Source organism: Haemaphysalis longicornis, unplaced genomic scaffold (assembly GCF_048455015.1).
Source record: "Haemaphysalis longicornis isolate Haplotype H1 unplaced genomic scaffold, Haemaphysalis longicornis Haplotype H1 scaffold_1, whole genome shotgun sequence".
NCBI classification, from domain to species: Eukaryota; Metazoa; Arthropoda; class Arachnida; order Ixodida; family Ixodidae; genus Haemaphysalis; species Haemaphysalis longicornis.
This window is the reverse complement of record NW_027526203.1, coordinates 91,816,599-91,841,657: the sequence shown is the minus strand read 5'-3', so window position 1 is coordinate 91,841,657 and position 25,059 is coordinate 91,816,599. Positions and strand designations below refer to the sequence as shown.

The 25,059-nt window shown below is 47.9% G+C and overlaps 1 protein-coding gene and 1 non-coding gene across 13 annotated transcripts in view; one reads left to right on the top strand and one right to left on the bottom strand.

The window, feature by feature from the left end:
- Positions 1-25,059, bottom strand: part of LOC144178022 (papilin-like) — a 758,094-nt gene that overhangs the window by 598,242 nt on the left and 134,793 nt on the right. The gene's annotated exons all lie outside the window — the stretch shown is intronic.
- Trnat-ggu (transfer RNA threonine (anticodon GGU)) lies at positions 3,756-3,828 on the top strand. Its single transcript has one exon. It is a non-coding gene; the product is annotated as a tRNA-Thr (tRNA).

Here is a 25,059-nt window from a genome sequence, read left to right as displayed (position 1 = left end):
CTCACCAACCGGTTACATTCAGCTCATCTGGATGGCCGCTCGCGCTTGCTTGGAGGGGAACGAAAACGCCCACCAAGAAGCCTGCGTTTTACCCGCTAGGCTATGGAACTACACGAGTACAGTCACCCGCTTGTCACGTGCAAGGACATAACCCAGCGTTATTGCTTTCAGAGACAGACCCTACCCTCGCTCCACGCTGACCTTTCCATGGAAGGACAAACAATCTAGCTCCTTCCTATACCCGACGCGTCTTCACTTAATGCACCCGAATCGGTACGACGCTTAATGTAAATTTTGCTCAGAAGTAGAAACACTCCTCCATATAATTGGGTTCAGCGAATTTAGCCCTCAGCACCCTCCTTTCTTTCCGTCAACTATGCAACAACAGAAATGAAAGATGCTGCTGTTCAGCCCCTGTGTGCCTTCAGCTGGTGGACAGATCACATGTGGAGCGGACAGCAAATGGACTACAGTGAAGAAAGAACCACTCTCCTGGGCCGCCCTCTGGGCCGTTCAGAAACCTGCATAAAAGTATTTCCGCCTCCTTCTCCCCAACTTCATCCTCCTCTAGTGCCTCCTCTAGGTGCCTCCTCCCCCTGGTAGAAAGCTTTGCTTTAAAAAGTCCCATCTCATGCTCCGCGCGTGAAATTTCCTTTTCGTTTTGTAACAGCATAATCTGTTATAAGATTTCGCAATGTAGCACATGGAACGATGGTCGGTGGTCAGGAGGTACGCTGACATACTCATTGTAATGCACACATCCGGTATAGCTATCGCAAAAGGAATTGCAGTGGTCAGAGCAATAATGCAGTGACTGAGTGTTAACTAAAGGTTATTTTTAACAGAAGTGTGGCTAACACATTCGATAAGTTTACCGCTATTTCGATAAGTTTACCGCTATTCAGGGTGACCAAATAATCTAATTCATTGGTAGTATTTATCTGCCTGTTGTAGGATTTTTCTGTTTTGTTACAAATATAAAAAATATGCGCCATTGGTGTTAAGCGCTGGTATTTGACCGCGCCAGTACGTAGGCCAAAATTTAAGGCTTCAAGGTTATCGTGATGGGCGATTCCATAGTGGCGATTGCGATTGCAACAAAAAAAGAAAAGGGCAAAAAATATACCCCACCGTCATATCTCTCGGCGATGGCTTTATGAATAGTCGCTAGGACAACATAAGGTCTAGGCGAGAAAGTAAGTGGTAAATCGTCGCCACTTCATCTGTTTTTCTAATATCTCGTAATTGTTTAAAGTTTGCTGTGGAATTGCGCCGCTGCCCTTGGGGAACAGCAACATTTTGAATTTTTGTTGTTATTTTGATTTGACTGTCGTTTTAAACTACTAAATGTTTTTTTTTTTTCAGTGATAATGCAACTCATTGAACCGGTTCAAGAACCGGTTCAAGCTACCGAACCGGTTCGCGAACCGGTGCGGTACGTGATTTTGTCGAACCGGAGCTAAACCGGAACGAAATGATTTCGCCTGACCCAGAACGGTAACCTAGCCGGTATTTTTCTTTCGGTTCCACACACCGATATATATATATATATATATATATATATATATATATATATATATATATATATATATATATATATATTTATTACGGTTCTGGGTTAGGCGAAATCATTTCGTTCCGGTTCAGCTCTGGTATATATATATATATATATATATATATATATATATATATATATATATATCTATATATATATATATTGTGAGCATTCGCGTCGTTCCGTTAATGTGATACGTGCGCTTCCAAATCTCTTGTACTCACGCCCCATCGCCATTGCCACCTGTAAATAATCATCATCATCGTCTTTCGACTCGTGCTTCCCGGAACGTTCGGTCCAGCAGGACAATAAACATCATTTCCGAGATTTCGCCCCTCGGTCTCTCAATATCTATCTATCTATCTATCTATCTATCTATATATATATATATATATATATATATATATATATATATATATATATATATATATATATATATATATATATATATATATATATATATATATATATATATATATATATATATATCCTCCCCTTTGCTTTCCGAGGTTTTCTCGACTGCCAACCCTTATTTCTGTGTTATTTTCAACGAGCCCCTCATTTCCTATTCTGATTCGCTACATGCATAGCGAGGGCCTCTGTTCTGGCAGTCTTGTTGCCAAAGGGAGCTTAAGAGGGTTCAAAGCTGGTCGACCACTCTGGACATGTCGTAGACACTCGAGTCACGACCCGGGGGTTAAAAAGAAGGTCCCCTTCACCCCGATTAGTCCGAATGGCGCTGGCTACCACCCCAAAGCACAGGAAACAAATCTACCTAACATAAATACCCCAGAAGGTGAGTGGGAAAATCGCCCCGCCGGTAGCGTAGTGGTTATCGCACCAGACCGGTATTCTGGAGGTCGTGGGTTCGGATCCCACCTGGCGGGCATTTTTTCTTCACTTTCTTTCTTTCTTTCCAAATTCTTAATCTGTTTCAATGATCTACCACATCCTCCCCTTTGCTTTCCGAGGTTTTCTCGACTGCCAACCCTTATTTCTGTGTTATTTTCAACGAGCCCCTCATTTCCTATTCTGATTCGCTACATGCATAGCGAGGGCCTCTGTTCTGGCAGTCTTGTTGCCAAAGGGAGCTTAAGAGGGTTCAAAGCTGGTCGACCACTCTGGACATGTCGTAGACACTCGAGTCACGACCCGGGGGTTAAAAAGAAGGTCCCCTTCACCCCGATTAGTCCGAATGGCGCTGGCTACCACCCCCAAGCACAGGAAACAAATCTACCTAACATAAATACCCCAGAAGGTGAGTGGGAAAATCGCCCCGCCGGTAGCGTAGTGGTTATCGCACCAGACCGGTATTCTGGAGGTCGTGGGTTCGGATCCCACCTGGCGGGCATTTTTTCTTCACTTTCTTTCTTTCTTTCCAAATTCTTAATCTGTTTCAATGATCTACCACATCCTCCCCTTTGCTTTCCGAGGTTTTCTCGACTGCCAACCCTTATTTCTGTGTTATTTTCAACGAGCCCCTCATTTCCTATTCTGATTCGCTACATGCATAGCGAGGGCCTCTGTTCTGGCAGTCTTGTTGCCAAAGGGAGCTTAAGAGGGTTCAAAGCTGGTCGACCACTCTGGACATGTCGTAGACACTCGAGTCACGACCCGGGGGTTAAAAAGAAGGTCCCCTTCACCCCGATTAGTCCGAATGGCGCTGGCTACCACCCCCAAGCACAGGAAACAAATCTACCTAACATAAATACCCCAGAAGGTGAGTGGGAAAATCGCCCCGCCGGTAGCGTAGTGGTTATCGCACCAGACCGGTATTCTGGAGGTCGTGGGTTCGGATCCCACCTGGCGGGCATTTTTTCTTCACTTTCTTTCTTTCTTTCCAAATTCTTAATCTGTTTCAATGATCTACCACATCCTCCCCTTTGCTTTCCGAGGTTTTCTCGACTGCCAACCCTTATTTCTGTGTTATTTTCAACGAGCCCCTCATTTCCTATTCTGATTCGCTACATGCATAGCGAGGGCCTCTGTTCTGGCAGTCTTGTTGCCAAAGGGAGCTTAAGAGGGTTCAAAGCTGGTCGACCACTCTGGACATGTCGTAGACACTCGAGTCACGACCCGGGGGTTAAAAAGAAGGTCCCCTTCACCCCGATTAGTCCGAATGGCGCTGGCTACCACCCCCAAGCACAGGAAACAAATCTACCTAACATAAATACCCCAGAAGGTGAGTGGGAAAATCGCCCCGCCGGTAGCGTAGTGGTTATCGCACCAGACTGGTATTCTGGAGGTCGTGGGTTCGGATCCCACCTGGCGGGCATTTTTTCTTCACTTTCTTTCTTTCTTTCCAAATTCTTAATCTGTTTCAATGATCTACCACATCCTCCCCTTTGCTTTCCGAGGTTTTCTCGACTGCCAACCCTTATTTCTATATATATATATATATATATATATATATATATATATATATATATAAATATATAGAATAAGGGTTGGCAGTCAAGAAGAGCTCGGAAAGCAAAGCGGGGAATGCGTTACGTCATAGGGAGAAATGAAGAATTTTTTGAGTCAGAAAGAAACAGGTGAAAAATGCCCGCCAGGTGGGATCTGAACCCACGACCTCCTCCAGAATACCGGTCTGGTGCGATAACCACTATGCTACCGGGCTAAGCCTCTTCAACGACCAGATTGAAGCTCTTTCGCTAACTGAGCAGGAGAAAATATATCTCAATATTTTTATAAATCGTAAGGAAAATGATCTTAGTATTGGCAAGCGGTGAAGTTTCAACGTGACCAGCTTCCCTCGCGAATTACACCTTGCACTGTAGAAAATCAGCCTCTCAATAGCCCTGACAATGGAGTATTAGGTCATGCAATGTTGCCCCTCGATACAGAGATTGATTTAGTAGAACCTCATCCCCCAGCCAATAATCCTATAGAAACAACGAGCTCCCTCACTACCGGCCCCAGCAACGTCATTGACATTTCCAAAACACTAACGCCGACGAAAAAGGTATCCTAGAACAAGGTCTAACTTTCTGTCCCACAAATAACCGTGTGAATGAATACGAGTTACATAAAGATCTCACTGATTTTTCTGGGAGAATAAGACTGCGAGTTTTTTCCGGAAAAGCAGGACCAACCTGACATTAACGAATGCACCCTCCACCCTCCTAGCACTTGGACTCCAGATGTAGATCAATCTCCAGAATTAGATCTGTACTTAAAATCAGTATCAAGAGAAATATTGGCAACAACCAAGCGATCAAACAAGCGCAAGAACCTAACTCCGTCGGAAGAAGTTACCCTGAATAGCCTATCAGCCAGAACCGACATAGTCATAAAGAAAGCCGACAAAGGTGGTAGCGTAGTTGTTTTCCTATGGGAAAATACAAAGATGAAGCTTATAGGCAGCTCAATAACCCTTGCCACTACAAGCCCTTAGATAACCCTTATATTAGATAAAATCCTTCAGAGCCTCACATATCTGCGATCTAGAGAATTAATAACGACCATGTAGACCACTGACTTAAATTTCATGAAACCGAATAATAAGCATGCAGGCCGTTTTTACCTCCTCCCAAACGTCCACAAAGTCCCCGTAAAATTATTGTTCACTGCCGACATTTCTGGCAGACCCATAGTTTCGAATAACAATACCCCAACAGAAGCATTATCTCTGTTTCTGAATCATTACCTATCTGACATTCCGACTCTTCTTCCTTCATTCGTTCAGGACACCCCCCACTTCCTCCGCATAATAGAATAGATAAATAAGGGTGGGCGCCTACCCAGTGGAACCCTCCTTGTTACTCTTGACGTTACCGCATTGTATACAAACATCCCTTTCGTAGAAGGCATTGGAGCTATTTCAAAAGCTCTATCAGAGAATCCGCACCAACATGCGCCAGAAGTGTACATAACTTTGTTAAAACTAGTTTTAACTCTCAACTATTTTGAATTCGACTCTTGTTACTTTTTGCAAGTTTTTGGAACCAGCATCGGCACTCCATTCGCGCCGACCTATGCCAACATTTTCATGGGGCAACTTGAAGCCACTCTATTAAGCTCTTTTCCGCATAAACCTCAGGTTTAGCTCCGCTACATAGACGACATCTTCATGATTTGGGAACACGGTCGCGCGACTCTAGAAACGTTTATATCTCATCTCAATTCTTCGCATCCGGCTATTAAATTCTCCTGCCAGTATTCTGAAAAAGAAGTGAACTTCCTAGATACTACCGTCATTTTATACAACGGTAAACTTAAAACCACGCTTTTTAGAAAACCAACTGACAGGCAGCAGTACCTAGACAATAAAAGCCATCACCCGAGACACTGTAAGCAAGGGATCTTTGTAGGACAAGCCACCAGGCTTAGAAGAGTATTCAGTGATGACAGTGACTACGTAGAGCACGTAGATGAACTCAAGTCCACCCTTATTAACAGGAACCACCCCAAAAGCTCGCTTGATCAGGCGTACCAACGTGCATCTAATCTCAAAAGGGATGACGAGCTCAACAAACAGCGACAAAACGAAAGCGCCAGGCCGCCTGCCCTAATAACTAAATTTTCAAACGCCCTCCCAAACGTAAACAATATACTGCGCAAGTACTAGCCCATTTTAGCCAGTAACGACCGACTTAGAAAGACTTTCCCGGAAGCCCCAAGGGTCACCTACCGGAGAAACAGGAATCTAAAAGATATTTTAGTGCATGCTAAAACAGGGCCTTCAAAGCAACCAGTCATAGCCAGCTGATCCTGCACCAGATGCAAGACTTGCAGGCACCTGCAGACTGACTGCATTGTAAAAAGCACAGCCAGTAATTATGTCCACAAGATTAATTCAAGTTTTACGTGCACTTCATCCAACATTGTGTATATGTTGGAATGCTCAATGTGCCACAAACAGTATATAGGCGAAACGAGTCAACCTATGAGCATACGTCTTAATGGTCACCGGGCAGATACTCTTAGCAAATCCTCCATAGCTGTAGCGCAGCATTTCAACCAACCAGGCCACAATTTTGATGACCTTAAGTTGTATATACTTCAGTCAAACTTCAGGTCTCCTAGGGATAGGAAATACGGAGAATCCTATTTAATTCACAAATTGAACTCCATGGAACCTACTGGAATTAATGCGTCTAGGGGCAACTTGGAATCCTTGCGATATTCACCGGGAATACAGAAATAGGCAATGTCTTGCAGATACCTTATCCAAAGACTATTACCGCTCCCTCTGGTCCTTACCTGGCCACCTAATTCCTCTTTTTTTTCATTCCTTAGCGTCTAGCTTAATACTCGCCCGCATCCCTCCAAACTTTGCTTTTGGAATTCCATTTTATTTATTTTTTTTCTGTGTTTTTTTTACTCCGCTTGGTCTTGTGCCCCGTACGTCCCTCTAACTTTATCTTTTCGTTTTTGAGTTTCAGGACAGGCCTGTTCCAGGAATGTTGCCGTGGGTGACACGTGCCATTTCAGTTGCCGGGTCATTGCTTTTTATTTTGTGTGTGGGTTTGTGTGGTTTCCCTCACTGTTTTTTTTTCTATTTTTTTGTTTTTCCTTGACGTAGTTATTTCCCCCCTTCTCTATCCTTTCTTCTGAGCTGAGGCTTGCAGATAGTTTCTGCTAAGGACCCCACTCTCACCGCCTGGTCTGCTTCCGGCGGTTCTGAGAACCTTTCCGTATGCCCCGCGGCGGGTCAACAAACACCCTCTCATCCTTTCTCTACAAAAATTCCCGGAACACCACCCACCGGCTGACTCCCCTGTGACCTACTTCGCGGCTAAACTATATAACCTTCTTTGGCCCTCAATATCTCCCTGGACATAATCCCAAAGCAATCCGCATTCTCCATTTCACTTCCTTCTTTCCTACTCCCCTCTCACCTGGGGACCTACCCTTATATAAAGCGTGCCATCCAGGCGAGAGATTGCCCTGACGAAAAAGCAAGTCTCTTTGCTGACACGTTGGCAACAATCCTGCTTTTACCTTGTTCAAAGTTTTCTTTTCGGCTATATATATATATATATATATATATATATATATATATATATATATATATATATATATATATATATATATATATATACAAGAGAAGAAAAACTTGGAACAAGGTAAAAGCACGATTGTGGCCTACGTTTCAGCAAAGAGAACTTGCTTTCCTCAGGGCCCTGAGGAAAGCAAGTTCTCTTTGCTGAAACGTAGGCCACAATCGTGCTTTTACCTTGTTCGAAGTTTTTCTTCTCTTGTGTTCTCTACCATCTTCAAAGTTCTACTACTCCCTGGATTATATATATATATATATATATATATATATATATATATATATATATATATATATATATATATATATATATATATATATATATATATATATATATATATATATATATATATATATATATATATATATATATATATATATATAACATAGAAATAAGGATTGGCAGTCAGGAAAACCTCGGAAAGCAAACGGGAGGTTGTGGTAGGTCATTGAAACAGATAAAGAATTTGGAAAGAAAGAAAGAAAGCGGAGAAAAAATGCCCGCCAGGTGGGATCCCACCCCACGACCTCCAGAATACCGGTCTGGTGCGATAACCACTACGCAACCGGCAGGGCAATTCCCCCCCACCCCCGCTTGCAGGGGTATTTACGTAAATGTAATTTTTTCCTGTGCTTGGGGGTGGTAGCCAGCGCCACTCTGACTTCTCGGGGTGAAATGGACCTTCTTTTTAATCCCCGCGCCGTGACTGGAGTGTCTACGACATGTCGAGAGTGGTCAAGCAGCGTTGAAACCTCTTAAACTCCCTATGGCACCAAGACTGACAGAACAGAGGCCCTCGCTATGCATGTAGCGAATCAGAATAGCAAATGAGGGGCTTGTAGAAATAACACAGAAAAAAGGGTTGGCAGTCAAGAAAACCTCTGAAAGCAAAGATGAGGTTGTGGTAGGTCATTGAAACAGATAAAGAATTTGGAAAGAAAGAAAGAAAGCGGAGAACAAATGCCCGCCAGGTGAGATCCGAACCCACGACCTCTAGAATACCGGTCTGGAGGTCGTGTGCTCGGATCCCACGTGGCGGGCATTTGTTCTCCGTTTTCTTCCTTCCAAAAACCTCGGAAAGCAAGGGGGAGGTTGTGGTGGGTCATAGAAAGAGATGAAGAATTTTTTTAGTCGAAAAGAAAGTGGTGAAAAAATACCCGCCGGGTGGGATCCGAACCCACGACCTCCATAATACCGGTCTGGTGCGATAACCACTACGCTATCGGGCGGGTCTGTTTCCCCAGCCCTTTCTCGGGTATTTATGTTCAGGTATTTTTGTTTCCTGCACTTGGGGGTGGTAGCCAGCGCCACTCGGACTACTCGGGGTGAAGGGGACCTTCTTTTTTAACCCCCGGGCCGTGACTCAAGTGCCTACGACATGTCGAGAGTGGTCGACCAGCGTTGAACCCTCTTAAGCTCCCTTTGGCAGCAAGACTGCCAGAATCGAGGCCTTCGCTGAGCATGTAGCGAATCAGAAAATGAGAAATGAGGGGCTCCGTGAAATAAGACAAAATAAGGGTTGGCAGTCAAGAAAACCTCGGAAAGCAAAGGGGAGGTTGTGGTGGGTCATAGAAAGAGATGAAGAATTTTTTGAGTCGAAAAGAAAGTGGTGAAAAAATGCCCGCCGGGTGGGATTCGAACCCACGACCTCCAGAATACCGGTCTGGTGCGATAACCACTACGTTAGGGTATTTTTGTTTCCTGCACTTGGGGGTGGTAGCCAGCGCCACTCGGACTACTCGGGGTGAAGGGGACCTTCTTTTTTAACCCCCGGGCGGTGACTCGAGTGTCTTCTCGAGGTTTTCTTGACGGCCAACCCTTATTTTTGTCTTATTTCACGGAGCCCCTCATTTCTCATTTTCTGATTTTCTTGACTGCAAACCCTTATTTTCTCTCTTATTTCACGGATCCCCTCATTTCCCATTTTCTGATTCGCTACATGCTTAGCGAGGGCCTCTGTTCTGGCAGTCTTGGTGCCAAAGGCAGCTTAAGAGGGTTCAACGCTGGTCGACCACTCTCGACATGTCGTAGACACTCGAGTCACGGCCCGGGGGTTAAAAAAGGAGGTCCTCTTCACCCCTAGTAGTCCGAGTGGCGCTGGCCACCACCCCCAAGTGCATGAAACAAAAATACCCTAACATAAATACCCGAGAAAGTGCTGCGGAAACAGCCCCGCCGGTAGCGTAGTGGTTATCGCACCAGACCGGTATTCTGGAGGTCATGGGTTCGGATCTCACCCGGCGGGCATTTTTTCACCCCTTTCTTTTCGACTAAAAAAATTCTTCATCTCTTTCTATGACCCACCACAACCTCCCCTTTGCTTTCCGAGGTTTTCTTGACTGCCAACACTTATTTTGTCTTATTTCACGGAGCCCCTCATTTCTCATTTTCTGATTTGCTACATGCTCAGCGAAGGCCTCGATTCTGGCAGTCTTGCTGCCAAAGGGAGCTTAAGAGGGTTCAACGCTGGTCGACCACTCTCGACATGTCGTAGACACTCGAGTCACGGCCCGGGGGTTAAAAAAGGAGGTCCCCTTCACCCCTAGTAGTCCGAGTGGCGCTGGCTACCACCCCCAAGTGCAGGAAACAAAAATACCCTAGCATAAATACCCGAGAAAGTGCTGGGGAAACAGCCCCGCCGGTAGCGTAGTGGATATCGCACCAGACCGGTATCTGGAGGTCATGGGTTCGGATCCCACCCGGCGGGCATTTTTTCACCACTTTCTTTTCGACTCAAAAAATTCTTCATCTCTTTCTACGACCCACCACAACCTCCCCTTTGCTTTCCAACGTTTTCTTGACTGCCAACCCTTATTTTCTGTCTTATTTCATGGAGCCCCTCATTTCTCATTTTCTGATTCGCTACATGCTCAGCGAAGGCTTCGGTTTTGGCAGTCTTGGTGCCAAAGGGAGCTTAAGAGGGTTGAACGCTGGTCGACCACTCTCGACATGTCGTAGACACTCGAGTCACGGCCCGGGGGTTAAAAAAGAAAGTCCCCTTCACCCCGAGCAGTCCGAGTGGCGTTGGCTACCACCCCCAAGTGCAGGAAACAAAAATACCTTAACCTAAATACCCGAGAAAGGGCTGGGGAAACAGCCCCGCCCGATAGAGTAGTGGTTATCGCACCAGACCGGTATTATGGAGGTCGTGGGTTCGGATCCCACCCGGCGGGCATTTTTTCACCACTTTCTTTTCGACTCAAAAAATTCTTCATCTCTTTCTATGACCCACCACAACCTCCCCTTTGCTTTCCGAGGTTTTCTTGACTGCCAACCCTTATTTTCTGTCTTTATATATATATATATATATATATATATATATAATGCATGATCCTGAACTAAAGGTATTTGCAACACTGTTACACCATTTTATGTGGAACACCAATCCGCATGGGTATCCAGGTCGTCAATCCATGTGTTTACAAGGGTCACTGTTCCATTTAGCTAGTAGGAACAGTGATCCGCTTCTTTATGTGAAGCTCTGTTGTTTATAGAATAACTGGAACATTTTTGCAATATTGTTCCTTTTATTAAGTGGATTTTATCTGGAACCAGATTAAGAGTGTAATTGACACAGAATCGGATGGAGCCATCTTTCTTCTTAACGAGGATATCGGGTGACGCCCATGGTCTGTTTGAAAGCCGTATGACACCTCGATAAGGCATGTCGCCGACTTGTTGTTCTATAACCCTACGTTCAGCGGCCGACACGCGGTAAGGTCGTCGCCGTAACGGCGAGTGAGACCCCGTTGCAATGTTGTGGCTGACGGTGGAAGAGCGGCCCAAAGACGTTTTCTCACAGTCGAAGGAGTTGCGGAACCGGTTAAGTAGACTGAGGAGGCGATCACGCTGCGGAGTGGAAAGTTCACAGTCGACAGAGGGAAATAGAACTTGGGAACTGGGCGCCGATGATGAAGGTGTGAGGGCACTAACTGGTAGCGATGATGGATCGTCGGGGACTTCGGCTAGGAGGTTTGTGTCGAGAGGCTGGACACAACCAATGCACTCCCCGCGAAGCACAGTGAACGCCGATGTGAATGAGTTATTGATGTACATAGCAGAAAAGCCATTTTCAAGCAAAAGGACGGAGAAAGGCAGAGGAATGTTCTTGCGTCAGGAAAACAGTTGCGGTGGGTTGAAGATTACGGTCCAATTGGGGAGGGATGCACAGGACACTGGTACTAACACTAGTGAGTTTGGAGGAATGTCGGTATCTTCCGTAACAGCGAGCTTGAGCGAGGGTAGAGGCAAATCGTTGGACTGGGCATCACACACGGGCAGCAGCGCAACCTCAGCGCAGGCGCAATCTATAATGGCTTGGCGTGACAGGAAGTTCCATCCTGAGATGATATCACGAGAGCATGAAGTAAGTACGAAGAATTCAATGAGGTAAAGGGCGTCTTGTACAACGACGCGGGCTGTGCATGCTGCGAGAGGCTCAACTTGTTCGGCGCTAGCTGTGCGAAGGCGAAAACCGGAAAACGGGGCCGACACTTTTCGAATCTTGCGGCATAGTTTTGCGTCCATGACTGAAACTGCGGCACAAGTGTCAACAAGCGCAAGGGTGGCGACTCCTTCGACAAAAACGTCAATCACATTTGTATGATAAATATGAGGGCTTGCGTGTGTCGTGGTCGTCGCAGTTCTTGCCTCAGGAACTGCGGCGAATAATTTTCCTGGTGAGAGGCGGGGCGATGCCGCATGGGGGACACTGAACGACGACGCGGGGGTGGGGAATGACAGTTGTTAACTGTCGGTGCCTCCGATGGAGAGAGTAACGCGATGGCTCCACTGGTGCATGGTCGTTCGACAGATTCGGCGTGTAGACAGGGTAGGCAGGAGCTCGGTAGGCGTCAGCGAGGGGGCAAACTCAACGGCGGCAGAAACGCGCAACGTGACCGGAAATACTACAGGCGAAGCAGATGGGCCGGTTGTCGGGTGTGCGCCGTGGCTTGCTGTGGAGCGGTGGCGAGGGAGCCGGAGGAAGATAGGGCGGCGGCTGCGGGCGGCGTACAGGCACGTAAGTGGTAGGCGGACCCTGCCGTGGCGCAACTTTAACGTATAGTGGCGCCGCTACAGGCAACGGCTGGGGAGCAGCTGGCGTGGTCGGTAAGACTTCGGCGACTTTTTCCCTAATGATTCGACAGAGCGGCGACGACAAGCAAGGATCTGGTACCGATGACGATACAAGGCAGGAGAGAGATCTGCCGCGCCACCTCTTCGCGAAAAAGCTCCTTGATGCGGTTCAGTAGCGAGGGGTTTTCGTCGACTGCCAGCCCACAGAGCGGCACCTCACGCTCCACAGGCGGCGACGAGTGAGGCGATGCTGCCTGCGGAACTCGTCATAACACAACTTGAGTCGGATTCACCCCAAGAACAAAGACCAAGAAGGTTTAATCACGTTGCGGCAATGGAACTTGCCTTCATCAAAGGTCAGTTTGGAAGTTTGGAACACGTTTGGAACACGTTTCTTATAGAGCTTTGCGGAAAACTGTGAGAAGAAGAGCAAGATGCTTCGGAAAGAGAGAGCAGTCGGGCCCTGCTCGTCGGGCCCTGTTCGTGGTGCAACAACAATAACAAAAAAAGAAGAAAAAGAGTGAACGGGGTTGAATTAACAAGGCAGCTCTCGAGATTGCATGATGACGTGGCAAGGCACGTGGTGTGGGCTGCAAGTTCAGGCGTGAACATTTCAGGTTTCAAGATGATGCGAAATGCACACAATATGGTATTCAGTGGGTGCCCTCCGGGGATGGAAAGAATAGATACGGTGCACAAAAGAGCTCTGCAAAATGAGATGGCAACGGAACGGTATGTAGGGAAGCAGTGCATGTTTCCGCACCCGAATGCACCAGGGAAGTGCGCATACAGCTCAGGAGGATAATGTTTCAAAAGAAAAGAGAAATGTATGGAAAGGATGATCGCTGGTGTGGCGGGATGCAAACAGGCAATGTCGGCTCTGGTCGCAAACTTGTAAATTCTTCAGAGCCAGCACTGGCCTGACAAACTATCGTAAACCAATGTGTGCAGATTGCATTTCTGCGATGGCACGCGGCTACCGTCCAATCGCGCTTTGTACTTCGAACGTGCTAAATCAAAGGTTGCTTCATTCCACCCAAGGGTTATGAGAAAGATGCTTAAAGGGGAGGCCTTGCAGCCTAAGTCAAAGTCAGGCCAGAATCTAATGTGCTTTGACAAGTGGTTTGAGCAATCCGATACATGTCGGCTCTATTGAGCGGGGGACCTAGGTTCGGTTCTGACTTTGGGAAGCGTTTTTTTTTATCGAGATGCCTGATGTGTCTTTGTGGAAACCAAATTTGAACGTAGGCTTTACTGCAGTGCGTATTGCTCCTGATGATTTGGATTTCGGATTTTGAATTTGGACTTTGAAGACATTGGCTTTCGGCCCAAGGAAGCTTCGCGTTTCAACCCTCTTTTACTTCACCGACGATCACCATCAGCATTATCATCATAGCAAGTTGGTGTTCCTGCAGTGCGTTTTGAATGGACTACAGACGACATCAGCAAGGATTTTGTAAAAGCGCGAATCTGGCTAAGCGATTCAATGACGTAGTGATTACGGAAGCAGTAGTGTCTTATACACGAACGTACGTGTCCTTTCATTACGTAATTATCAATTTTCTTGCGTGTATTTTTCACCATCTTTTAATTCCCATAACTTCGAACATACCTGCTTTCGCATGAAGAACCACAGTGAACTTTTATCTGGAACGAACGTATCTAGTTGTTTTTGCTGGTTATGTAATTAATGGGCTCAAGTTACTCACGCATTCCTCATTACATGTATCTCTAGCCCACGTTTTTAAGTTGAAGGCTCAACAGAATTACCTAGCTATACCGGAAGTCAGCCAAAGTAAACCAGCTGTGGTGGTGCTCGGGATGTGTGCTTGCCTCGCATTCCGGGCCACTCTGTTTGGAGTCCGACTCACACCCAAACTTTCTTTTCACCTCAATTGATTAACTCTCCTTAGGAGATCTGATCTGATCGTAGTGTTTAACGCGCCGACGCAACGCAGGCGACGAGGAGCGCCGTAGTGGAAGGCTCCGGTTTAATTTTGACCACCTGGGGATCTTTAACGTGCGACAAAATCTCGTACACACAGGCGTTTTTGCTTTCCGCCTCCAGCAGAAAAGCGACCGCCGGGGCCGGGAATCGAACCCGCGGCCTCGTGCTCAGCAGCGCAACGCCTTAACCATTAACCCACCGCAGCGGGTCTCTCCTTAGAGGAGCGCTCCGGAAACAGTAGCTGTTAATCCGAGCATTCTTCGAGCTGTTTTTTTTTAATTGTCTAAGCAGTGGAGCATTTTGTGCGCAGTATGTGTGGCAGGGACATCGAATTTTAAACTTACAGAGTTAACTAATACTTTCTTATTAAAATTTTGGTTCGGGATTTTCCGTGCCGAGGCAACAACCGGACGAACATGAACCCGATGTCACTCGGCTCCTCTAAAGTTGGCCCCCTGGTTGTCACTTTAAAAGAAGCAGGCACGCAGACTGTCTGACTTCCGCACTTCGCGTGCAGTTCGTACTCGTGTCGTGTGAGGTTAGAGTGGCCATGAAGAGAAAATACGAGATTTGTTTATTCGCTATATGGCTTTACCCCAATAACAATCTTGACAATGATGACGCCAACTTTAAACTTTAATCAGGATCATAAGGGAAACAGATGACGAGTGGTGATCCACGAATCACTTTCTCGTTCAGCCACTTTGGCGTGGGAGAGATTCACTTCTGCGACTGGCGACGGCCGACAAAAGCCACTCCCAAGAAACGCCACTGTGCCTTATGTACTAGTGGCTCTATTTTTTTTACTGTACCTTTTGACTGTGCCTCTACCTGTTGATCGCAACACGCTAAGCGGAGTTAACACAATGAGAATTGTGGTTTCAGCGTTTCCCCTACTGCGCCACTGCTTACCTTCATTAAGGTAAAATTTGAAAGTTTTACGCTATTTCCTAAAGGATTTTTTCTTGGAAATAACTGCTTTCACGACGAGAACGAAGTTTAGTGAGTTCCCAATGGCATATTATTTTCGATAAAAGAAGGTTGCATTGTGTTTTCACCGCGCCCGGTAATGTTGAAAGTCTGTGACGATGAGGGATGCACAAAAGCTGGTCGACGTATCTTAAGAGGTACGATTTCCAGCCCTTCCAGGAGTACGCGTTGTTACATGTATAGTTTATTGATTATTACTATTCCAAAAGGTGGTCCCGAGCTTATTGTGGGGCCGGACGTCATGACTGTGATAGCAGTTGTAAGTGAGAACAGTTGAGCATCAATTAAAACACTCTCTTACACTTGATTTAGGCCAACGTGTCGAGGTGGCAATAACTACAGCGTGAGTGAGCGATACCCCCTTGAAGCGTTCTACATACTGTTTTGTTACGCAGACACCCAAATAAGCCCAGGCGGCGCGACGACTGAAGATTACTGTGTCAAAGGGACTTACAGAAGTGTCCAGGAAGGAAGCAGAGTCGTGTTGTTTGCTGCCTTCTCCGTCCCTGTTGCTTCAGCGCTTTTTGCAGAACGATGAATTCATAGCTACTGCCCAGCACGGTGTTGGGGTAGGTGGAGGAATTCAATGCTTAATCAAGAAAATTAAAGTAAGCGCAAAAGATCACGGCACTATCGAATGCCGAATCCTGGAAATAGAGAGGTGACGAATAGCTCTATTTCTCGTGTTTGAATCAAATTAGAGGCTTCCACGCGCACACCAGTGGTAGTGTCCACACTCTAATAACCTCTGAATGTCAGCATAATACAAAACAGAATGTCCTAATGAAATAAGAAAGATATTTATTGTACAAAAAGATAAACAACCAGAACTGAGTTACTTGCAAAACCGTGGCATGAAGTTCTAGAAAACATGCATGTAAAGCGTTCGCAACTCAATATATTTAACCTAATGTTTATATAAAAATATAAACTTAATGCAGGATAGTTCACGTAACTCATGGTTATTAAGAATGGCAAAAATATCCACTCAAACCTTCCGGGCCCGTGATAGCAGGCAGTCATACCTCTGGAAGAAGAAAAAAAACCGACCAACAAAGAGTGTTCCGGAGCCAGAGTTCCCGCACGAACTGGGAGAATAAGGATCGTAGGCGAAACTAGTGCAGGTGCGGTCTTGATGAGGTATAGAGAAAGAGAGAGAGAATAACTTTAATGAAAACCAGCGATGTTAGCCGAGCCGTCGGGCTGGCTTGCTACGCTAGATGAGAGAAGAAAAACAAAACGAAGAAAAATAGAGAAAAAAAAAGTGAAAACGAAATGATGTCATTTGATGCGGCCAAAATTTTCAATCACAAAACTCTGTCCAGTTCTGTGCTCCGAAGAAACTCCAAAAGAGCTTTGATTGCACGCGCAGCCTGACTTGGACCCGACCATGGACCCAAAACAGCCCTCAGCTCAAGTCCCGCACCAAGCTGCCTGCACAAAGATAATACGGGTTTCTGTCTGTGCACGGTGTACTTTGTACACACGCATATAACATGATGGATGTCTTCTCGTGAGTCACATTTGGAGCAAAGAGGTGAAGATGCCTGCTGGATTTTGTACAGGTAATGTCCCGTGTAGGCCACATTCAAGCGCAGCCTATGCAGAATGGCTTCCTCGTGCTTGCTAAGTCCAGGTGGCATTCTGAAGGTGCACTTGGGATCAATCTCATGAAGAGGTGCGTATTGCTGCCTTGCATCAGTCCAGATAGACATCTGCGCAGTCCATGCGGTTGATGAGGCGAGTATTGCCGCATCCTTTCTCGTGAATGGGATCGGCACAGCTTCAGTGCAGAGACTGTGGGCAGATGAGGCGGCTTTGTCAGCTGCGTCGTTGCCGGCAACTCCGCAGTGGGCAGGAAGCCACTGCAGATCTACGCGGTTCCCCCTTTGTATGGCTTGTAAGTGCAAGAGATTGATTTCCCAAGCCAGCTGTTCGTTTGGAAGTGACTTCAAGCTTTCGAGTGCTGACCTGGAGTCTGTAAATACAGCCCATTAATTGGCCGGCTGCTTTAGAATATACTGAAAAGCAGCGCGCAGCCCAGCCAGCTCAGTAGCTGTCGTCGAGGACTTGTGGCTCAATAGGGCGCAGATGGTAGTGAGCGACGAAGGAATCCAGATCCCTATCGCCGACGAATGTAGCCGTCACTGAGCCATCAGTGCACACATGAGTGTGGCCTTTGTATTGGTTGTTAATATGCTCCAAGGCAAAGAACTTTAGAGCCGGGGCTGGTATATCCGCCTTCCGCTTAAATCCAGGTACCGTGGTGACAATTTTCATAGGAGGGAATAGCCACGGAGGGTGAGGAGAAGAGGCTGAAGGCTGACACTGGGAGGGCATAGCGTGCTGCACTTCAGAGGCCCAGGCGCCAGCAAGAGGATGCCCATGTTGCCTTGCCACAACGCGCAGGCACGTGCGAAGTTGCTCCATTGCCTGCAAAGCAGTGGGCGGATGCCGTCTGCTCTCTGTCATGATTCCCATTGTGGAGCTGGTCTTCGAGACACCAAGGCATATCCTCAGTATTCGAGCCTGCAACCCTTCTAGTATTTTATAATTCCCTTTGGAAAGAGAAGTCAGAGCTGGGAGGCTATAGCGAAGTAAGCCTTCGCAGAGGGCGTCGTATAGCCGTAAAAGAGAGCTGACGCTACATCCATCAGTGCTGTTGGAAAGCATGCCGAAGATGTGCGCGAATGACGTTAACTTCTCTTTTAGGCTTCGGATGTGAGCCGTCCATGTCAGGTGGCGGTCGAAGGTAACACCCAAAAACCTGTGATGGGTGACATACGGTATCGGTACGCCTGCGGCCGTTAACTGGTAGTTTGAGACGTCCCGCTTTGTAAAGGTCATGGCAGCGCACTTTACCGGTGACATCGCGAGGCCACGTGTCGCGAGAAAGTTCTCAACTGAACTTACTGCACGCTGAAGTCCCGATTGGAGCACACGCCTGTTGCGGCCCGAGCACCAGATACAGATATCATCAGCGTACATAGAGATTTCAACCGATTTCAGCAGGCATCTCTCCAGGCCAATCATTGAAATATTGAAAAGAGTCGGGCTCAATACGCCACCCTGAGGGACACCACGGGTCACGTTATGGAGGGATGTCTCACCATCCGCTACAGACATATAGATGGTCCTATCAGAGAGGTAATCAGACATCCAGTCGTACATTCGTCCCGCGATGCCTACAGACCTCATTGCTGTCCGGACAGCTTCATGGAGAACACAGTCGTATGCCGATTTAATGTCAATGAAGACTGCAATAGTAATTTGCCATGCGAGCTTTGCGTGCTTCAGATGTGTTGCAAGGGCAATTACGTTGTCAATGCTGCTCCGGCCCGTGCGGAAGCCCGACATCTGCGACGGATAAACGCTTCTGTCATTCAGATCCCACTCTAGGCGAAGCAGCACCATCTTCTCCATGAGCTTCCCAATGCAGCTTAGAAGCGCAATAGGCCGATAGGAATCAATATCCGGGGGGTCTTTCGAAGGTTTCAGAACTGGCACGATACGAGCTCACTTCCACCCAGGCTCAAGACGGCCGGTCTCCCAGGAGCGGTTGAATATTGACAAAAGCCACCGCTTCGCATTGCCGCCTAGATGACATAAGACCACATAGTTTATCCCGTCTGGGGCAGGAGAAGAGGTATCCAATCGTTGCTGTAGGTTACGGCGGAGCCGCTTGCTGCACTTCGCGGGCTGCAGGTGTACCAATTTTACGCTGGCAAGTTCCGGGCGCTCGGGCGGAAGAGCCCCGTACGACTCTGAGCGAGAACGACGACTCGTCTATGGGTTGGCGCCGGGAACCTCCGAACGCACTGATTTCCCCATGCCACCTCCCGATCTTCGCTCGGGGCTATGTCTCGCTCCCTTCGTTTCGGGGGGGAAGGGGCTGATGATGCCCTGGCTGCAGCTTCGATTTTCCACGGCTGCCTTTGCCCGCGGAGGGAGGTCGTGCGCTAACTGGAGGACATGGAGAAGAGAACAGCATCTTCCTAACTTCTCCTAAGATATAGAGTGTTATTGTTTGTTATCTAAGCTATCGTGTTTTTTGTTATTGTTTGTTAGCTAAGCTATCCTGAAGGGATTGTGTACAAATACCATTTTGTAATGGGTCCGAATAGCCTTGTCGGCTAAGGATCCAGATGCGTGATTCCCACTTATGTTACAGTAAAGCCCGCTTATATCGAACACAGATATATCAAATTATTGCCTGTATCAAACCCTTGTATAATGCTGGTAAAAATGACATGCAGTTAAAACTTTTTAGATCGAACGCGATTTTGCTCACAATGGATATATCGAACTCTCCCGCGCGGGATTTTTCGCCCTCCTTAGGCATGCGGCAGGCTTTCCCGCAATACATCGGTGCGCAGCAGTGTCGCGAGTGTCTCTTGCGACGCCCGCGCGAGCTCGGGCGCGTCCAAACCGGCCGTGGCAGAGGGGACCAGCTCCACGTATGCATGCCGTTGGAGCCGGAAGCGCCACATTGGGCGCTGCGGGCTGCGGTGTCACCGAACTTCAAGTCCGCGCTACGCGCTGCTCGCACTTGCTCGGTTCGCTGTGTTCCCCGTTATTCACTTGTACCCATGCTTGTCTCCGCTCTGTCGAAGACGCTGAGGACTCCGTACCGCTTCCGAGCGCGAGCGAAGCCGTCGCTGCCGTGGCCCTGCTAGGCGATACTGCAGTGCCATTGAGGGCAGCGGTCTTGTGCTTGTCGACTGACTAGTTACCGCGGAGCAAGCAGTCACCAGCAACGCGTTGTGCTCCAAGAAGCAGGCAGCACTCACGCAGTTCTTTCGCCCCAATAAATGATTGTTTTCTTTCTGAGCAAGTGTCGTATCAATAGTGAACTGCAGGGTGGTAAGAGGTCAGCGTTAGCTCGTGACTCCGCCGGCAAGATTGCTCTCATGTAAGTTTTTTTTGCTATATCGAACTATTTTGCAATCCTCGCGCTGTTCGATATAAGGTGGATTTACTGTATGTATCTTTTGGAATAAAGCATATTCTTCTTCTCCTCAAAACACAGCCCTCGAGACAAACTGTGGAAAGACACGTCAAAAAGCTCACGCAAGCACGAATCGTCCGACGCGTGACCATTCTGATGAAACCTCCGACCACTCCAGTCTGGATTGCGCCAAAACGTGATTTCTACGAAGAGCACTCCTCTGGGCCACTCCTCTACCGCGGCCCGTTTGCCTTAGCAATGGGTAACGTCGATAAAAAAAACCGCAGAAGCCATTCTTAGGCGCGCTACCCATCTTTAAAGTTCTAGGTTGAAAGGCAAGGTACTTTGGCACTCCATCTGTACCCTGTAAAAAAAACTGATCAAACCCTCACCGCAAAAAAAAAGGCTTTGCCAGGATTTGAACCACGGACCTTCAAAACAGAAATCCGGCTCTCAACCGCTCGACCACGCGAGGACACAAGGAACCCTGAAGAATCCAGTATACCAACTGAGGCTGCCCACGAATAGTGTCAGGTATGCCTTCTTTTGATCGTATTTGAGAGATTTCAGCAATGGTAAAGGCTGGTTTCTTCTTAGGCCGAATTCGCTCGGTGAGCGAATTCATCCGGCTCAGCCGTCGGGCTCGGCTATCCGACTCGAGTTGGCTCTGCCCATCGGCGTTCGGCAATATGGCGGCGGCGACCTGCTGGGACGATGTGCGTCGCACAACTTGATTGTGATAGAGTTCACTCTAATTGTGATATCAAAACGACAAGCACTTGCAGAAGTTACGACAGACCATGCCAGTCCTGAGTCGGTACTGCGATATTCGTTTATCGTTGGTCTATTTCAAATGTTCGCGCTTTGTGTGGAGCCGAGGCAGAAAAGGCACCAGTACCAGCGTCTGCAGTGTGGTGCGCCGTGTTTTCGTTTTCTATCAAGTGTGTAGAGATACGCTCGTCGTGCTCATCGCTAGCGCGAGACAACCGATAAGTCCAATTCATCGTGGCCCGGCTCTCGCGTGCTCCGAGCTGTCAAGGTTTGTCTCCGCGCTTTGATCATCGACAACGATCAAAATACGGTCACTGTGTGTGAAATCAACGCGCCGGTCAGCGCTTGTGTACAGTGCAAGTTTTCATATCAAGTGCGTACGCCGTGCTGTTATCTGCGCTTGATGTATCGAAGTTCGGCTCTCGCAATCAGCCGTGTGCACCAAAATCCACAATAATGCGATTGACGTGTGTGGTACGTGCAGTTCTCCCGGAGTTGAATGTGTGTGTGTGTGGAGCTACGGCGCCGCAATCACCGATACTGCAAGAAACACATCGCATGCGACAGATGCACCTTTCACATCATGTTCCATGTGTATATCTGCGCAGTTGGTAGTGATGTGTGGCGGTTTCTCTTCGTTTTAAAATGTGGGTGCCGCTGGTGCTTTGGTGCCGCTGGGGGACTGCAGCGTTCCCAAACCAGCGACGTGAGTGCTCCGCTAGTTTGCCTATTCTAGGGGCCGCGTGATTTGGTGGCAACTGAGCTTTGAGCAGCAACTGCAGTGTCTGTCCAGGCTGTCTTGTTTTTCGCGTTCAGCTCTGCCTGGTTACGGGACGTGTGCTTCATCCGAGATGCTGTTTCCGTTTGGAACGTAGATTTCGTGGTCATTTCACTTGCAGCTGTTGTTTGCTTATGCATGCAGCGTATAGGCACTAGGTAAAGCTTCCATGCACCATTATTTGAAAAGTACCTTTACTAATGAAGCACATGGTTATTGTTAATGTAATCATCATGCAGTCATGACATATTCCTGTGAGTAGTGTTTCCACACCACGTTCACAAAATGGTTTCTATCATAAACCTTTTCAAATGCCCATTTACGCTTGTTTATTATTGTTGTTTGCTTTGAGCCTCAGCAAAGTTGGCTATGTGTTGGTCTTCCCTGAACTCTTAAAATGCCAGCACTGTCAATCATCAGTGAACATTCTTAAAGCTGAGTCGGGGGTAATTCGTGTTCAGTGGGTGGCACACGTGACTTCTTTTGAGAATCCCTCTTTCGTCCCAACGTATCTAGTATTTTTCAGCTTGATTAAGCTCATCGGATATGAGGGGTCCCAATTTGCTGCTTTGTTGTTTGGTTCTACCGATGAACTGAAAAACCCGAGCTGTGACTCTGATTAGCTTTAAGATTTTGCCGTATTGTTCCAGATTGATCACGCCCGACTCAGCATTTGGCGATGTCGCTACATCTTGCATCTTGTTTTCTTCCTTTCCCCTAGTTCAATTTCATCGTATATTGCTTTCGGAACCACTCGTTCCCAATATGCATGCGGGAGAAATCCACAGTGCTTTGCTCCGCTACAGCACGTTTTTGGACAGCTGCGTGGCTGGGATCTCACGTGCTAGATTTTCTTTTGCCGGATAATGTCTACATACGAACTTGTCCGCGAGGCGTTGAATTTTAGTGACTCAGTTGCACGCGAACTGCTTCCAGCGGCCAACATCTTCATGAATTCCGCTCCCCTCTCCTTAAATGCCCTCGCCGGTCTGAGAAGAGTTGACCGGCCATCGCCCAGGCATGCAAAAGACGGCGAAGAGTAGAAAAGTATGCATGCACAGGGCAGTCTCAGTCCCCAGCCCATACAAAATATTTACAAACTAAACTACCAACACTACCCCCCTCCAGCACGAATGATACACACAGGAAACTACACGAGACACTGAGATACATAATACATGGTAATCGGTTCCACATGCATACACAAAATGAAGATATTGAAATATACAATGATTACAATGAACGCGACACTATAATAAGAACAATAATGGTAATAATATATACATGCAGTGCGATACTATGGTACATATAGTTACAAAAAGAAAGGAGCACAGACTACAACTGGAAATGAATTACGGCAAGTCAGAAGACAGGCATGCTACAAAGTACGCTAAACTACGAAAATAATATTTCTACAAATTCAGGAGACGCCGTTCAGCGGGGCTTGTTCGGCGGTTGGGAGCACGAAAGTTTTTTAGGGGAAACGTCCGTTGTGGTCAATCAAGAAAGGGAGATGGTGGGCACCAGTGCCGGAACGACCTCACCGTAGCGTCGAGACAGCAGCTCCGTGAAGGGGGGTACCAGCCAGGAGGAAATGCGGCTTGAGCAGACAGCCGGCAGGTATCATGACCGCGAGGGCGCTGCTCAGGTATAGACCTCGCGTGGCACCCGATGAGTGCCCCGCCAAAGAGCGATGACCCGTCGCTGGTGGTGGCTGCCTCCCAGCGCGAGCGAGGGCAGCTGCCGGACGACAGCCGTGGTGCCGATGACGCATGGTGCAGTTCCGATGTGACACCACATTGTCCGCATCTGGAGAGGGCACCTCTTCCGCAGCTCGCAACTGGCCGCCAGTCCCGTTCTCGTCGGTGCAGGGCAGCCCGGCTACGTTCGCCCGCCGCAGGCGGTGCACAGGGGGGGGGGGGGGGGGTACCTACTGTTGGTCCCCGAATCAGCGCAGCTGTCCAGGGCCCGGTCAAGTTCACGAACCGCAGAGTCCAAGAAGCGGGCACCTGTGGACCCTCCACCACACCGACGAGACACCACGTGACGGCGGGCGCACCGGGCGAAGCAAAAACCACTCGCGGAAGGCACCTTGGGTTCGCTGAAGCCGGCAGCGGCACACACAACACGCACTCACAAGTACCCGCACAACATGCGCGTCACAGTGTTCGTGCCGCCGGGGCCAAGTTCCTTCGCCACAACGCGGTGCGCCCCACTCGTAGCGTACGCCCGACCCACGTTTTCCAGGAAAACACAACCTCCCGTTGGCATTGAGTATATGGTCCCCCAAAGTCTGGCCTGCTCTCCCAACTGCACACAGTTCACGCAACGGCCTCCAGTACGCGCTGCTCGCCCCGAACACCGGGGCCGCGGACGGCCGAAATCGGACACTTTCAAAACAAGCCCATTACTTCTCGAACCCCGCGCCCGAGGAGCAGGGGATGTCCTCGAAGACCGACCGAGCTTCCACTCCCTCACCGTCGCTCTCCAGCCAACACCGTACGCCTCCGAAGTAGCAACTCCAAAAGAAAGCTAGCCCTTGTCACTACGTAGAAGTAAATAAAAAGAACCATAGTACATACTTCGTCCTACATGCACAGACTAAGGAGGGTTCCTGTACCCAAACAAATAACTAAAAAAAAACGCATAAAAGAGACACTACTTTACACCGTGCAAAAAAAAAGTAACACTTAATGTCTTCAGCAAGGCCAAACACTCGGACCATACAGAACCATGTAACAAAAAATTCCCCCGCATTTCCCCGAGGGGGAGAATGTGAAAGTGCGAATGCACGGTTGTCGGCCCGCTTGCGGCGCTTGCGCTCGGCCCCCGCAGCCCACCGCCTCGCCGCCTTCTCTTCCATCTCTTCCATCGGGTTTGTAGTATCACGTGTACACCACGCAGTTATCAAGCCGCTATAACGCCGCTGAGTCGCCAACGCACGCCGCTGACGACGTAGTTTGAATGCGTTAAAGATATAAGGCGCGT